We start from the raw sequence: 15,620 nt of genomic DNA, 5'->3' as shown, positions 1-15,620 counted from the left end.
CTGCCCCCTCAGGAAACGGGTGAGGGGAAAGGAGGCCATCACTTTGGGTTGTTCTCTGCAGAATAACAGTAGGTTGACAACTCCAAATGAGAACAGAAGATACTTGTAATTTCACTCATTTATGAAATCCTGAAATCTACAAGTGCTGGCTTAGACAATTCCCTGAAGCTGTGGACCAAATACAGGTGCAGAGCACCTGGGGCCGGGGCCTAAAATACAGAATGCAGGCCCAGAGCTCTGTGTCAGGTCTGGGCAGGTGACGCTGATTTGTACGGTGGCAGACAAGCCACGCTATAGGGAAGCAGCTGCTTTCATCCCGGGCCCTGCCTGCACAGGGATGATGGTCACACAGTTCATTCTGAACTGTCCGCACATGGGCAGTGAGCTCAGGGCAGAGGGGCCTTCTGAGGCTCCCACAGTCGTGTGCCAGCTAAAATCCCACCAGAGGCAGCCAGGTTTCCTAGGGACAGCGTGACACTGGAACTCCGGCTCACAATCTCAGACCTTCCACCCTTCCAAAGGAAGATGTGTTTGTCTTTTCCGATGGTGGGTTTTGGTTCGGGCAGAAGCTAGCTGCCTCTTCTCTTAAATACACCTCTTTTTAAAATATACGAAGATATTTTGAAACCCCATGGGTTCTGGAGAAGGCTCAGAACTTCAAAGGCCTTTCCCTCCGCACACAGCCTGGGAGACCACAGGGCAGGACCTCAAATTAGAGCCACCGGGTGGGGCCATGTCAGGTTGCCCTGGGTGGTGTATTCTGTTTAATTCACAGCCCTCCCAGCTGCGCGGTCTCTCCTTTATTATATGTGACAACACTACAATTCCCCACCACACGTCTGAGACTTTTTAAATGAGACGTTGTTGTCCCTGTTATCCCCTGAGAGCTGAAGCTGAGTTCTGCGCATCAGAAGCTGCTTGTAAACAGCCAAAACGATGTTACCAGAATAGCCCCAACCTCAAGTATGAGGTGGTGCCGCTAAAAGCAATGAGTATTGTTTTAAATTTACATGAGAGACACTCCTGTTCCCAGACAGACTTAGTTTTAACCACACGGGGGCATCGTGCACCCTCCGATGAGCTCAGGTCTAGCGTTTCTGGGTCTCAGCCTCTCCAAGTGGGCTCGCCCACGGAGGCCCACGGAGATCTTGACGTGTGAGTTACACCTGTCCATCAGGCACCAGGCACCATGCTCTGTGCCAGGCCCTGACGTCCGTGATCCTGCTCATTCTCATGACCACCCACTGAGGTTTGTTTCCAACAAGGAAACTGACTCAATAGGTGGACAGACTCAAGCCGGCTCACCTGGGCTGGGTGACCCCAAAGCCCATGCTTCTCCCGCCTCGTTTCCTTCTGGCGGAACACACTGGGGATTCTACCACACATCAGGGGCTCACCTGTGCCCTGAGCGTTTGCATGAAGAAGCTGAGCCAACAGGATGAGCCCAATCCATTCATTTGGCCAACTCACCACCACACACCACGGCCCTCACCTGCTGTGCATCACAGCCCTCAGGGTGGGGGCTGGGCACTGGTGTTTTTAAAAGTTCCCAGGAGTCTCCAATGTGCCAGCCGCATAGTAGGTCCTCACTCATGGGTGGGACCCACCATGAAGCACTGTGCACGTTGCAAAGCAGTTTGCTAAAATTATTTTGATGGAGGCTCAGTTTTGTGAGAAGATGTCAGTCACTTCTCATCACCAAAGAGCTCTTGAATCCCTTCCTTTCCACCCCTCCCACCACTTCCCCACATCTGCCTTAGCGTTGGAGTCAGACAGGGTGAGTTCAAATGTTGGCTACCACTGTGTGACCTTGAACAAGAGCCTTCAGCAGCCCAAGCCTCCGTTTATTCATCTGTAAACTGGGAATAATAGCACCGACCCGGTCAGGGTGACGTGAGGAATAAATGAGATCATGCACATAGAGCATGTGGCACATAAAAAGAGTGCATCTTTGTTTCGGCCGTTGTCATGATTCTGATAAACTTCAGCCCTGACTCTACCAGGCACAGTTGCTGGGACCTCATGTACTCCTCACAGAAATCCTAAACACTATGATTATCTCATTTTACACATGAAGACACAAGAAGGTTAAGTGGTGTGTCCAACATCACACAGCGGGGAAGTGGTGGGGGCAGGATTCTAGGCCAAGGCTGCCACTGCATTCTCTACCGCTATTATCATTATTACTAGAGGCCCAGTGCACGAAATTCATGCACGGGTAGGGTCCCTAGGCCTGGCCAGCAATCAAGGCCAGCCAGGGCCTTCCTTCATTCTGCACCACCCCCTGGTGGTTGGCGCATGTCATAGCGAGCGATCGAACTCCCGATCTCCCAGTCGAACTCCCGAGGGGACACTGCATATTAGCCTTTTATATATAGAGATATTAGCATTGGCATAATTACCATTACTGATAGTAGCTATTGCTACCATCCCCACTATTGTTACTAGTAGTAGTGCTGTCATTACTATTTTTTAAATACTGTAGCCTCTAGACCAGTGGTTCTCAACCTTCTGGCCCTTTAAATACAGTTCCTCATGTTGTGACCCACAACCATAAAATTATTTTCGTGGCTACTTCATAACTGTAATGTTGCTACTGTGATGAATCGTCATGTAAATATCTGATATGCAGGATGGTCTTAGGCGACCCCTGTGAAAGGGTCGTTCGACCGCCAAAGGGGTCGCGACCCACAGGTTGAGAACCGCTGCTCTAACCTAACAACCTATGTTGTGTGCCGTGGGACCAGCCTCACAGCAAGGCCTCCGAAAGTAAGCAGAGCGGTCTCGCTGCACCCAAGCAGGAGACACGCCCATGTGACTTCTGTCACATACCACTTGACAGGCCAGCTCACTCCACATTGCTTGGCCAACCACCCAGCACAGCTATTCCCCAGGGCCAGCCTCAAACACCACGGCACCAGCCCCGCCCAGCTATCTTTGGAAATGTCATGTTAGACACTTCCACCCCTGGCTTCACTTCAGAGAAGCCCAGCTCTCAGAATAACTCGAAAGCCCTCCACCCCCAGTGAGGACAACTCTTACTGCCTGGAGCTACGGTGCCAAAGAGCTTCCGCGGGCCTCCCTTCCTGGCCCTGGGGCCTCGGGCCAATGGGTCAAAGGACTGAGCTGGACCTCCCCCTGCCCAAACACTATGTGCCACCCTGTGTCACTGGCCCCTTTTGAGCAGGACATTAGGGAACAACCTTGGATGGGGACTTGGGGGCTTGGGTTCTGGTCCCAGCTCTGCCATGATTTCTGCATGTGACCTTAAGCAGATACTTAACTTCTTTGAGCCTCAGTTTCCATTTCTGTAAAATTGGCAGAAAACTAGCTCCTAAGGCATAGAACTGTTGTGAGGATTAAATTATCAAATGTCTAGCAAAAAAAAACAAAAAAAATAGTGCCAGGCATGTGGTAAGTGCATGCTAACTGTTAGCTATCATCACCATCATCATAATGCCATCATTGTCATCAACATTACCACTATCCCCATTATTACCACCATTATCATCACCATCACTACCACCATCACCACCATCATCACCACCACCATCACCATCATCATCATCATCAGTATCATCACCGTCACTATCATCATCACCATCATTATAACTCCATCATGGTCATGGCCATCGTCATCAACATCACCACCATCCCCATCATCACCACCATCACCACTATCATCATCATCTCTATCATCACCACCACCATCACCATCATCATCACCACCGCCACCATCATCAGTATCATCAACGTCACTATCATCATCACCATCATTATAACTCCATCATGGTCATGGCCATCGTCATCAACATCACCACCATCCCATCATCACCACCATCACTAAGACCACCATTTTCACCACCATCACCACCATAACCCTCCTCAATACTGTCATGGTTGTCATTGTCATCACCACCACCACCATCATCATCACCACCATCACTACTATCATCATCACTATCACCACCACCATCATTGTCACCATCATCATCACCAAAATCAGCAGTAGCAGCAACACTGTCACCACCATAGTCATCACCATCATTGTCATCATCACCATCATTGTTACAGGTCAGATTCCTCAGGAAGCCAACTCTGAGATGGAAATTAGCACACAATGTGTTTATTGGGGAGTGTCCCCGAGATCAAAGCCTGTGGAAAGGGCAGTTAATAACACAGAATTGGGCAAAGGGAGGCGATGGGCAGCAGTGTAGCCCCAGCAAGAGTCTCCATTGACCCCATGGGGAGCTCCAAATCTGATGGCTCCTAAGAGTTGTCCATGGTGCCCTGACCGGTTTGGCTCAGTGGATAGAGCGTCGGCCTGCAGACTGAAGGGTCCCAGGTTCGATTCCGGTCAAGGGCATTACCTTGGTTGCGGGCACATCCCCAGTAGGGGGTGTGCAGGAGGCAGCTGGTCGATGTTTCTCTCTCATCGATGTTTCTAACTCTATCCCTCTCCCTTCCTCTCTATGGAAAATCAATAAAATATATTAAAAAAAAAAAAAAAGAATTGTCCACGGTCAGAGCCCCTATCACTTAACAGTGGTCCTCAACCTTCTGGCCCTTTAAACACAGTTCCTCATGTTGTGACCCAACCATAAAATTATTTTCGTTGCTACTTCATACTGTAATGTTGCTACTGTTATGAATCGTCATGTAAATATCTGATATGCAGGGTGGTCTTAGGCGACCCCTGTGAAAGGGTCGTTCGACCGCCAAAGGGGTCACGGCCCACAGGTTGAGAACCGCTGACTTACAATCTCTAAAATGTGTCGCACTATTGGATTTGAGACTTCCTCTTCTCTTTTTCCGAAAGAGATTTGCACTTTACAAGAAAAGGAACCAAGAGCAATGCTTACCACCAATGAAGAACTAGTTAATGACGGAATTCCAGGCATCTGTTGGGCTTAACATCTGGGGGCAAAGAAGCTTTGTGGGAGCTTCTCACACTGTCCCATTTGCCCGTCAGCCCCAGAATCTTGCTCACTTTCCCACAGCAGCCGGGCCCCAGAGGACCATCTCCCTTCGAGTGGGTGCTCATCCATTCTAGGGTGTCTCATCCTAAAGGCATGGGACAGCATGGCCCTGCCTCCTGGCAAGCATTCCTGCTCCGCTGCCGGGATCCGAGGCTCCTCTTGACCTTTCCCACTCTTTTTCTAGGTTGCTGAACCAAAGGACAATCAGCTTGTGCGGGCGAGTCATTTTCTGGCTGAGCTCACAGAGCTGAGGGCCTCCAGGGAGAGAACCTGGGTCAGGATGCCTAGGCTAGGTGGTCCCGGGCCAGTGGGGGCCTCTCTTATTTGTCCTCCTCACATGGACAACCTGAGAGGATGAACTAAGGTTGCACAGACAAAGTGCCCAGGACAGCCTGGCACACCATAGGTGCTTACTAAAGTGCTCATTCATCCAAAGGACAGGCCCTTGGCGGGCACCACGGGGCAGGAGGAGTGACAGGGAGATCAGGCCTCTCCTTTCTGCAGAACAAGAGCTCTCCGTGGAGCCTATGGCCTCCAAAGCCCCGCCTGACCCCGGCTCTGCCCGCCTATCACCTCGCTCAGCCCACTCCAGGGGCTCTGGCCTCCCTGCTGTCCCTCAGACTCACCAAGCGCATTCCTACCTCAGGGCCTTTGCACCTTCTGGCCCCTCTGCCCAGAGCCCTCTTCCCCAGAGCTTCACAAGGCTGCCTCCTCCATTCAGGTCTCTCACCTCAAGTGTCACCTCCTCAGATAGGCCACCCCATCAACCCAGGTTTAAGCAGAAACCCGTGCTACTCACTCGGCCATCACACTGTTCATTTCCTTCGAAGCACAGACCCCTTTGGATTTGCGTTGCTCAGGGAGAGTGTGTCTGGGGGTCACCACCTAATCTCTGATGCCCAGAACATGACTACATACAATGTGGGACCCGCTCCCAGCCGTTTGTTCTGGCCGTGGGCCTGCACCCGCAGTGAGGGCCCTGGAAAGCTAGGAGGCGAGAGATCCGTCCCTACTCCCTGAGCAAACCTCTGCCCCTCCCTGTATTTGTAGTTTATCTACAAAATGAGGGATTGGGCCCAATAAATCCATATTCCCTTCCAGCTCAAACAAAAAAATTCCACAAACTTCGCGTTTTTGCCAATACCCCACTCACGCCAGAACATGATTCATCTCTGCCGACTTTGCCTAGCAACCAGCCCTTCTCCCCACACCCCGAACCAAGTCCCCCCCCCCGAAAAATTCCTCCCCCACCACACACCCTCCCAGCCTCCCCACCACCCTCCCCGCCCCCTCTGGTATCCTGGAGAGGAATGCAAGGCTTCAAGATCCCCCGTCTGTCTGCCACCAGCATTTTAAGGCAACCTCAGAATGTCTCGGGCTATGTCTGGAACCGGTGGGGGGAGCAGCTCCCCCTGGGATTAGCACAGGAAACAGCGGCAGAAGTCGAGCTGGCGGAAAGCGCTGACCCAGCACGAGGAGATCATTTCTATTCTGATGCCTCGCCCTCCTCTAGTGCCCAGCTCCCCGGGCCTTGAAAAGTGTCTGCCTTGTAGGGAGAAAGAGGAGGCAGGGGAAGTGAAGGTGAAGGAGGGACGTTCCCTGCTGGACACAAAAGCAGCTCGTTCAGATTTCCTAGGGATGGTCTCCTCTCTTCCTCACAGAGAGAAGAGAGACCTGTCTCATCGCAGTAGATACTGGCAAGCATTGGATAAACTTCAATACCTATTGGCGACCCCAGATCTTGGCAACCCAAGAACAGAAAGTCATGTCTATTTATCAGAAAATGGGTATTGATCAGAAAACCACAGCAAACATCTTGGCCGCTGGGAAACGTTGGAAGCGTGCTTGCTGAAATCAGGAACCAGGCAAGAATGTGCACTACCACAAGCAGCCTTGTCATCATCTCCAACATCACCTCCAACACCACCACCATCATCACCTCCACCATCACCTCCAACAACACCATCCGCACCTCCATCACCACCTCTAGGGCCTCCATCACCTCCAACAACACCATCACCACCACCTCTGCCATCTCCACCATCATCAACTCCACCTCCACCTCTACCTCCACTACCATCACTACCACCACCTCCACCTCCACCTCCATCATCTCCACACCATCATTATGATCACCTACCTCTGCCACCATCACCACCACCACCTCCACCTCCACCACCATCATCTCCACCGCCACCTCCATCACCTCCACCACCATCATCACATCACTTCCACCACCACCACAACCACCAACCATATTGAATTGGAAGTCCCAGCCATTGCAATAACACACACACACACACACACACACACACACACCTCAAGTAAAGTGAGGAACATAGACAGGAAGCTATGCAATAGTCACTCCTGAATGCTTTGATCATGTTTACCTAGGGATCCTCCTTGAATGAGCACTGACCGAGTCAGGTGACCTGGCCTGGAGACTTGCCTCAGCCATGACCTTTCTGGGTGACTCTGGGCCTCAGTTTCCCCATGTGTAGCTTGAGTGGTAGGACTATGCCAATTATTTGCAAACTATGCTCCACTGAGCCCTAGGGGCCCCTGCAAGAGGCAAAGGGGGGCCCACAGATGCCCCTGGGTATCCCATCCCCTCTTCCAGCTGGAGTTTCATTCAACATATGTTAGCATTCCTAGTAAAAGTCTATTACAACAAAGAGTTCTGTGGCTCAAAGAAGTTGAAAATCAGCAGATACACAGCCAGTACCAACAGGGACTAAGGACGGAAACAGATCATTCACAGAGGAACTCCGTGAGGAAAAGCCGCTACCTCACCAGGAATCAGAGCGCCATCACTAACACAACAGCACGGTCCCACTTCTCACCTATTGGAACAAAGACGGAAAACGAGCAGTGCTGTCAGCGTGGGAAAATGACAACACGCTTCTTAGACCAAGACGGGAATGGACATGGGTGACGCACCTTGGAAATGCCAATCGGCAGCATCTCTGAAAACGCTACCCACGTCCCCTTTCACCAGCGGTCCCACCAGCAAGGCCCAGGAGCCGCCACGTGTCTGCATATGCAGGGTGTCCTTGGACACGTGTGCTGACACAAAGGCCCCCAACTCTGCAATCTGTGATCTCAGGTCGGGAGCTCGCCCAGCGCCTGCCCCGGCCCCAGAGGAGCCCTGAACCGGCTCCATTCCAAAGACACCTGAAGCCCAAGTGAGCTGAAGGCTGGGCTCATGCCTCTAACAGGTGACTTTCATGGGCGAGTCCATCCCATCAGGCCTGCCTCTTAGAGCGCAAAGCTCTCCCCCCTCCCGCAAGGTTGACGGCAACCCATGAGGGTGAGCTGCCACGTCGAACCTAGCACCTGACCCCTCTCCCCAACTCACCAGCTGTGTTACCAAGTGCTCGTCAACAAGCCACTGAGCAGAGATGGGTGTCTCCTTGGCTAAATGATGCTGATCAAACCAACTTGACAGCGATTTTTCACACGAAATCATTTATGTGAGAAGCAAGTTGGAAAATTATTGGCTATATTTCTGTTCCAGATCCTGGTCCCACAGCCAATTCTGAGTATCCTCACCGAGGACAGGACCCCATCTCTCTAATCACCCCACGAGCACGGGGGGGGGGGGGGGGGCGGGGGGGGGTCCTTTTGCTCGCTTATTCTAAACTTAGTGGCAAGAACATCCTTGTACGTCCATCTCAGGGTCCACAGGCAGGTGTCTGCAGGCAGGTTCCAGAAAAGCACGTCTGGGGCAAAGGGCAAGGACGTTTACAACATTGGTACATGCTGCCCCGGGACCCTCCAGAACGGGCCATTTCTCTCTTGTTCAAAACCAGACAGTGCGAAGATCAGACCCGGGCAGAGACGAAATGTTCTTATCTCAGGAGAGGTCATGGGAAAAATTCAAGCGTTTCTAAGTGACCGTCCAATGGCTGGCCCGGCCCGCCGGCCAGAGAGCCCTGCCGCAGGCCGGGCGGCGGGGAAATGGGTCTCCGGGCCTGATTTCCTGGATTAGCTACAAGAAGGGACGTCCTGCTGGTGCGGGGTTGCTGAGATCCGCGAGGAGGCGACCAGAGAACCGGGGAGCTCTCTTCCAGGGGTCTCTTAAGGGGGGGCGGGGGGTAGTTTGGCCTCTCTGGGGTGAATGAGACGGGGAGAAAGAAGCAGGCTCTCCCAGGATCTTCTGGTCCAAGAGGCGAGGGACTCCTTTGGAACAGTCTGCGGCCCACCCGCGGAAACTCACAGCCAGCCTCCGGCCTCCCTTGGCAAGGGGCGGACCTGCCACGCAGCCCAGCCGGGGAAGAGGCGGCGCAGGTCTCCACCCAGGGCGCCAGGCCGGGGCCAGTGTCTTCCCAGGCCCCCATCGCCACGTCCCCGCCTCCGGAGAGCCCAGGCCCGTGGCTGGACCGCCGACCCCCCGGGCGCTCGGCGTCTCTCCTGCCCGCAGCATCTGGGGCCGGGCCACGGCGTTGGGGTCCCGCACGCTGGCTGGGTCATTCGCCGGCCACGTGGCCTCGGACTGCCGGTCGGGTGGTCGTGACGCCCCAGCCGGCATTCCGCGCTGGGTGCGCAGCCGAGATGCTGCGCATGCGCTGTTTGTGAACCGGAAGAACCCAAGCCCGCGGTGGGTTGTGGTCAAAGCCTCTTTGCAGCCCTTCCGCCCTGCAGACCACGTGACGCACGAGGCGCGTGGCACTGGGCACGTGGCACCCGGCAGCAGTGAAAACACCTGAGCCAGCTTAGCTGGGGGGGCCACGTGGAAGTCTGAACACATTGGCCTTGGTTCCCCTCCTCCAACCCCTTCTCCCGCATTCACGCACTCATTCATTCATGTATTCGTGGAGCCATTCATTCATTCATTCATTCATTCATGAGTAGGACTGCAGGCAGCGTGGAGCAGTGGCTATGGGGACCAATAGCCCGAGGAGGTTCAAAGCCCAGCTCAGGTACTTTCTGGCTGTGTGATCTTGGGCAAGTCACTGCACCTCTCTGAGCCTCTGTGTGTTCCTCTGTAGAAGATGGATGATATCCATGCCTCCCTCAGCTTTGTGAGGGCCCTTGTCTGCTAAACAGTGAGTGCCCCAAAATTGGGGGACGGGGGGTCTTGGAGCTTGTCCAACGCCCTCAATGGGGATCCTCTGATCTTCATTCAAGGAGCTCCTCAGCGGTAGCTCAGCACTCCCTGCGAAGCATTCATTGAGCACCTGCTGAGTACCACGCCCCATGCCCGGCTGGACCCCCAGGGCTTGGAGAAGAAGCCACCAACCTCTTTGGAGCTTCCTGCCTGGAGGAGCGACAGGTCCAATCAGGAGAACCAGGAGCCTGGACTCCTTGTCCATCCTGGCCTGGCCATGCTCCTCGGAGCCTGCAACCCAGCAGGACCTGTGGTTTCACAGGGGAAGCACCGAGGCTCCCAGAGGCGGCAGAAGCTGCTCAAGGCCACACCACGCGGAAGTGGGGTTCAAACCCTGGGATTTGAACACCAGCCTTTCAGGATGCAGACGCCTGTGTCCTGTGTCCTCCCTCCGTGTGCCTGGAGGAGTTTCCTGCCAGAGCCGGTGCTGATAGGAATTCGGTTTGTTTTCCAGATGGGACACGACAGAGAGAGGAGAGCACCGGTCCACGTCACCTGGCAACGAATCCCACTGGGTCCCCCTCGCCTTTCCAGCCCCCGAGAAATGATCCTGGCGCCTGTCCCCTTGGGCCCAAGTCCCTGGGCTCCCCAACCCATGTTACCAGCCATTGTCCAGCTCTGCCAGCCCAGACAATGCCTAAGCCCTGGCTGGGGTCACCACGCCCCAGAGGGAGACAGGGAACAGCTGCATCATGACCCCGGGCCCCCTCTGGGCGCCAAACCCCTGCAGAGGAGTGCAGGAGGTGGGGGGCATTTACATCACCCAAAGGGCAGCGTGAGCCCGTCTCTCTTCTCTGGCCACATCCTCCACCCCTCCCTGAAGCCCACAGCATCTCCCCTGGCTGCTGGCGTTGCTCTGGTTTCGCCGACATTTCTAGAACCCGCTGCCTTAGCCCCCAAGGAAAGACCAAAATGCCAAGCATCTAAGAATCACTGATCTCATGAAGCTTCTAAACCTAATCCTGGAAGGAAGAGGTAACTCACAGAACTGCCGACACCGAGAGAGGAATTGCCTCCTTCTCTCCTCTTTGGGCCACAGCGCTTCACAGTTTACAGCTAACAAGCTCACATCCTTGGAGCACCTGTGGGGGCACTGTCCTAAGCACTCTAAGTGAGCCAACTCTGCCTCCACCTCCCCTCCAGGGTAGGTGCCGCCATTGTTCCCATTTCACAGATGTGGAAACTGAGGCCCAGAGAGGTTGAGTGACTTGCCCAAGATCATACAGCTGGGAAATGGCAGAGTTGGGATTCCAACCCAGGTCTTCCAAAGCCTGAACCCCTAACCACCATGCTACACTGCCCCGCACACTGTAAAGTACATTTGCATCTAGTAACCTCTCAGCATCCTGTGCGGTCCAGGGGACAAGGCAAAGGCTGTGGCCCCAGATTTACAAGGGAGGAACCCACAGCTCATAGAGAAGCTGACTTGCCCCAAGCCACACAGCTAGGAGGGGCCTCATTGGGTCTCCTGGTTCCTTATTCCTCCTCCTCCCCTTGCTGTCCCCAGTCACTGACCCCTTGGCAACCCTGTTTCTCCTTTTTCCCCTGCAGACCCTCCAGCTGAGCCTGGCTCTCCAAACCCAAGGGAGATGCCCCAGGTGGCTCCTCCCAGACCTGGACCCTCCAGCCCTGCAGGGCCCCCGTGGGGGTGGGGTCTGTGCCGGGCATCGCAGGGGCCTCTGGCATCAGGGACCCTGGCAGGAGCGGATTTATGAGCCGGGCTATTTTATACGTTGCAGCTGCTTCCATAAACCCTGGGCCGGCCTGGGGAGAGGGGCGCAGCTGTGGGGAAACCTCCCAGGCCCTGGAGCCAGTGCCAAATCCTCCTGCTATTTGTGAGCAGCCGGAGGAATCCTGAAATGAAAACTTCCTGAAAAAAAGGGCAAATCCCTGTCCCTCTCCAGACAGGCCCAATCCTTCCCCCACACCCAGTGAAGAGCCAGGATGAGGCAGAGCAGGGCTGGACACAGCGCCAGGCTGCCCACCAGAGACCCCGATCCTCACCAGCTCCGGACGGGTCCCAGGTCCTATCTGGTCTTCATATGCCCACTTATAAAGTGAGGGGCTGGCCTCGATTAGGGGTTCTGAGACCCTCTGAACTGTAGAGGTTCCCTTAAGTCGCTGAGCTCAAACATTCCCACTGTTGAAGGTTCTATGCTCCAACTACTGGCTGTGTGTCCTCGGACAAGTTACTTGACCTCTCTGGTTCTCTGTTTTTCTCGACTGTAAAATGGGGAGAAATAATGACCATCTCATTAACAGGGCTATGAGGGAGAAGTAACCTAACATCCGTAGTTCATAGCAGGTTTCTCTGTAATAGCCCCAAACTGGAACCCACCGGAATGTCCATCAGCAAGTGAACTGACAAATTGTAATACACCCTGACAAGGGACTGCTACTCAGCAGTAAAAAGGAGCGAAATATTGATACATACAATAACGCAAGTAAACCTCAAAATATGTATGCCAGACCAGAAGAGTGCACGCTGTATAGTTCCATTTCTATAAAATTCCAGAAAAAAAAAAACGAATCACAGCCCTGGCCGGGTGGCTCAGTTGGTTGGAACATCATCCTGTACGCCAAAAAGGTTGTGGGTTCGATCCCCAGTCAGGCAACCAATCGATGTTTCTCTCTCACATGTTGATATTTCTCTCTCTCTCTCTCATCAATAAAAACATATCCTCTGGTGAGGATTTAAAAAAAAAAAGAATCACAGTGACAGAAAACAAATTAATAGTTGCCTGGAGACTGGGGCGGGGGGATGGAGAGGAACAGTAAGGAGGGTTTTACAAGAGGTAACAAAGAACCTATTAGAACCTAATGGATGTCCACCATCTTTTTTAAAAATATATTTTTATTGATTTCAGAGAGAAAGGAAGAGGGAGAGAGAGATAGAAACATCAATGGTGAGAGAATCATTGATCGGCTGCCTCCTGCACGCTCTCTACTGGGGAGCAAGCCAAAACCCTGGCATGTGCCCTTGACCGGAATCAAACCGTGACCCACTCTTCAGTACCCCCACCCCCATTCCACTACCCCCGAAGCCCCCATTCCCACACTGAGCTGGGGCCCATGTCTTGCGGTGGTTTGGCTCACTCCTCTCTCCCTCTTTATGGAGACCAGGCCTGGCCCTGGGACAGACTCCCAGGCTGAGGGCAGCTGTGCGGTTTTATAAGCCCCGGGACAGTAGGGGCCTGTTCAGGCCCTGGCAGATTCCTGGATCCCTGGGAACAGTGAAACCCCCCACTACCACCACCCCTACCCTCAAGCCCACTCTCCCCCCTGGCCGGCCACAGTCCCCAACCGCTGTCTCCCTCCATGGCTCACTCCCCACTGGTGCCCAGCCAGATGTGTGCCCATAAAAGGCTCTTCTTGGGTAACGGCACTGCAATTGTGGGAGCAGATTGGAGGGGCTCTAAGCAGGAGCGGGGCCCTGCTGTCTCCCACTCCCCAAGGGCTTCATTCATTCACTCATTCATTCATTTATCAAAAAAGCAGTAGAGCCCAGCAGAGAACTCAAACTCGGGAATCAGACTGCAGGACTGAAGTCCTGGCTGTGTGACCCGGGCAACCGACTTCACCTCTCTGGGCCTTTTACCCACCTGTGATATGGGAATAATAACAGTGCCCACCTCGTAGGGTGGCGAGTCCAGTGCTTGGAGTGGTGCCTGGCACATAACAGGCGCTCGTTAATTGTGAGCAATCATTATTGTCATGGAGCCCAGGAGACTGTGGAAGAGAGGCTGGTCAGGGGCCATCAGGGAAGGCTCCCAGGAGGAAGGGGCATCTAAGCCAGAATGAGAGGGAGTTAACAAGGCAAGGGGTGGAAGGGTGTTATAGGCAGAGGGAATAGCAGCAAAAAAACCTCAGTTTACTTTTCTTCCTGCACTGGAGCTCAGACCTCCTCCTCAATCCTCCATGGCCCAGGGGACACAGGCTATGGCTAAGGAGACCCAGCCTCCAGTCCAGGGAGCAGCTAACTTGGACATTCACCCCTGCCTACTTCGCAGGGATCTCCAAGCCTGATCCCATCTTACTTGGTTGTTGCCCATCACAGGGCAGCTTAATGCACTTCCTAGGCACACCCCAGCAGGAGCTCAGGAACAGGCCGAGATCCTGTCACACCCAGAGAGGTTGAGTGACTTGGTCAGAGCCACACAGCCTCGGGGACTCTGTTTGTATTCAATTCTCCCTGTGTTCTTGGGCGGGAGCTGGTCTGGGCTAAGGAAGGGCCGTTCCCCACTGAGCCAGACAGAGGCCATTGTGTGTTGGGAAACCCAAATCCGGCCCCCTCCGGGTGGATGTGGGGTCAGAGGAGGAGAGGGGCCCCGGGGGATGGCCTCCCTGCCCCCATCACCTCGGGGCTCCCAGCCCAGCCACATCTGGATCCCAGCTGGCAGCTCCGGGCAGAGGGGGAGCAGTGGCCGCAGGAACTTGCCATCAAAGGCAAGGAGCAGCCTGGTGGCCAGGAGACAAAGGCCAGGGCCGCCTCCAACCCCAGGCGCCAGGGAGGGTGCTGGTGCGGTGAGTGTGGCATTGCCTCCGGACCCACCCCATCCTCAGCCACTCTGCAGGGGGATGGGAAACTGTAGCCTCCGCTGGGAGCCCCCCACTGTCCATGTCTCCTCCGGGGCTCCCCTGTGGCCGCCACGCATGGAACCTGGCTTGTGGCCACAAGTCAGGGCCGCTGCTCAGCCTTGGGGACACAGCCTTGGGGACATGAGTCAAGGCCCCATCCCCCTGGGTCACCCCTCTTGCCTCCCTTCCCCACTTGATTCAGCCCCTGGAGCCCCAATGATGTGTCTCCCCCAGAAAGTTGCCCCACCCCATGGAACAGCGCAGCGGAAGTGCCCTTCAGAAAAGCAGCGAGACTCAGGCTGGATAAAGTTTATTGTGCTGGTTTGTTACAGCTCAGCACCCGGAAAGTTGTGCAGAGGTTGGGGGGACCCCAGATGGAGGGATGGGGAAGAGGACCCCCCAGAGCCTCCCCAAATCAGGACGGAGCTCAGGCTCCCTGGTCGAGGACTAAAGAAGGCTGTGGACACAGGCTGCCAGACACCGAGTGTGAGCAGAGGGTGGGGTGGGGGGAGGGGAGGTCCTGGGTGCCCTGCTCCAGGCCAGGCGTCAGAGACCCTCCATCCCCCAGACTCCCCCAGAATGAGGTCGCCTCACTCAGAGCCCCGGGCTTCTAGGCTGCTTTGGGAGCCTGACAAAAAGGTTTGGTTCATTTACCCCATCCTCACACCCCATCCCCACGGCAATAGCGCAGCCGAGCCCCCACATCCCACACCCCAGACCAACCAGACGCTGCGGGGCACCTTCTGGAACACAGAGAGCAGTAATTTCCAGAGTGCGCCCTGCAGCAGTTTCCACTGTAGCTGCTAACAAATAATAATAATAATAATAACGAGAGTACTCCCTGGTCAAAAGCAGTTTGGGAAAGGCTATGAAACCAGAAACCAGATTCCCCGGGGCCTTGACTGCAGGACTTGTCAGAGCCCTGGGGTGGTCTAAGGGGGTGCGGGGAGTCG

The sequence above is a fragment of the Myotis nattereri genome (assembly GCF_964212035.1).
Source record: "Myotis nattereri genome assembly, chromosome: 19".
NCBI classification, from domain to species: domain Eukaryota; kingdom Metazoa; phylum Chordata; class Mammalia; order Chiroptera; family Vespertilionidae; genus Myotis; species Myotis nattereri.
Note: the sequence above shows the minus strand (reverse complement) of the source record.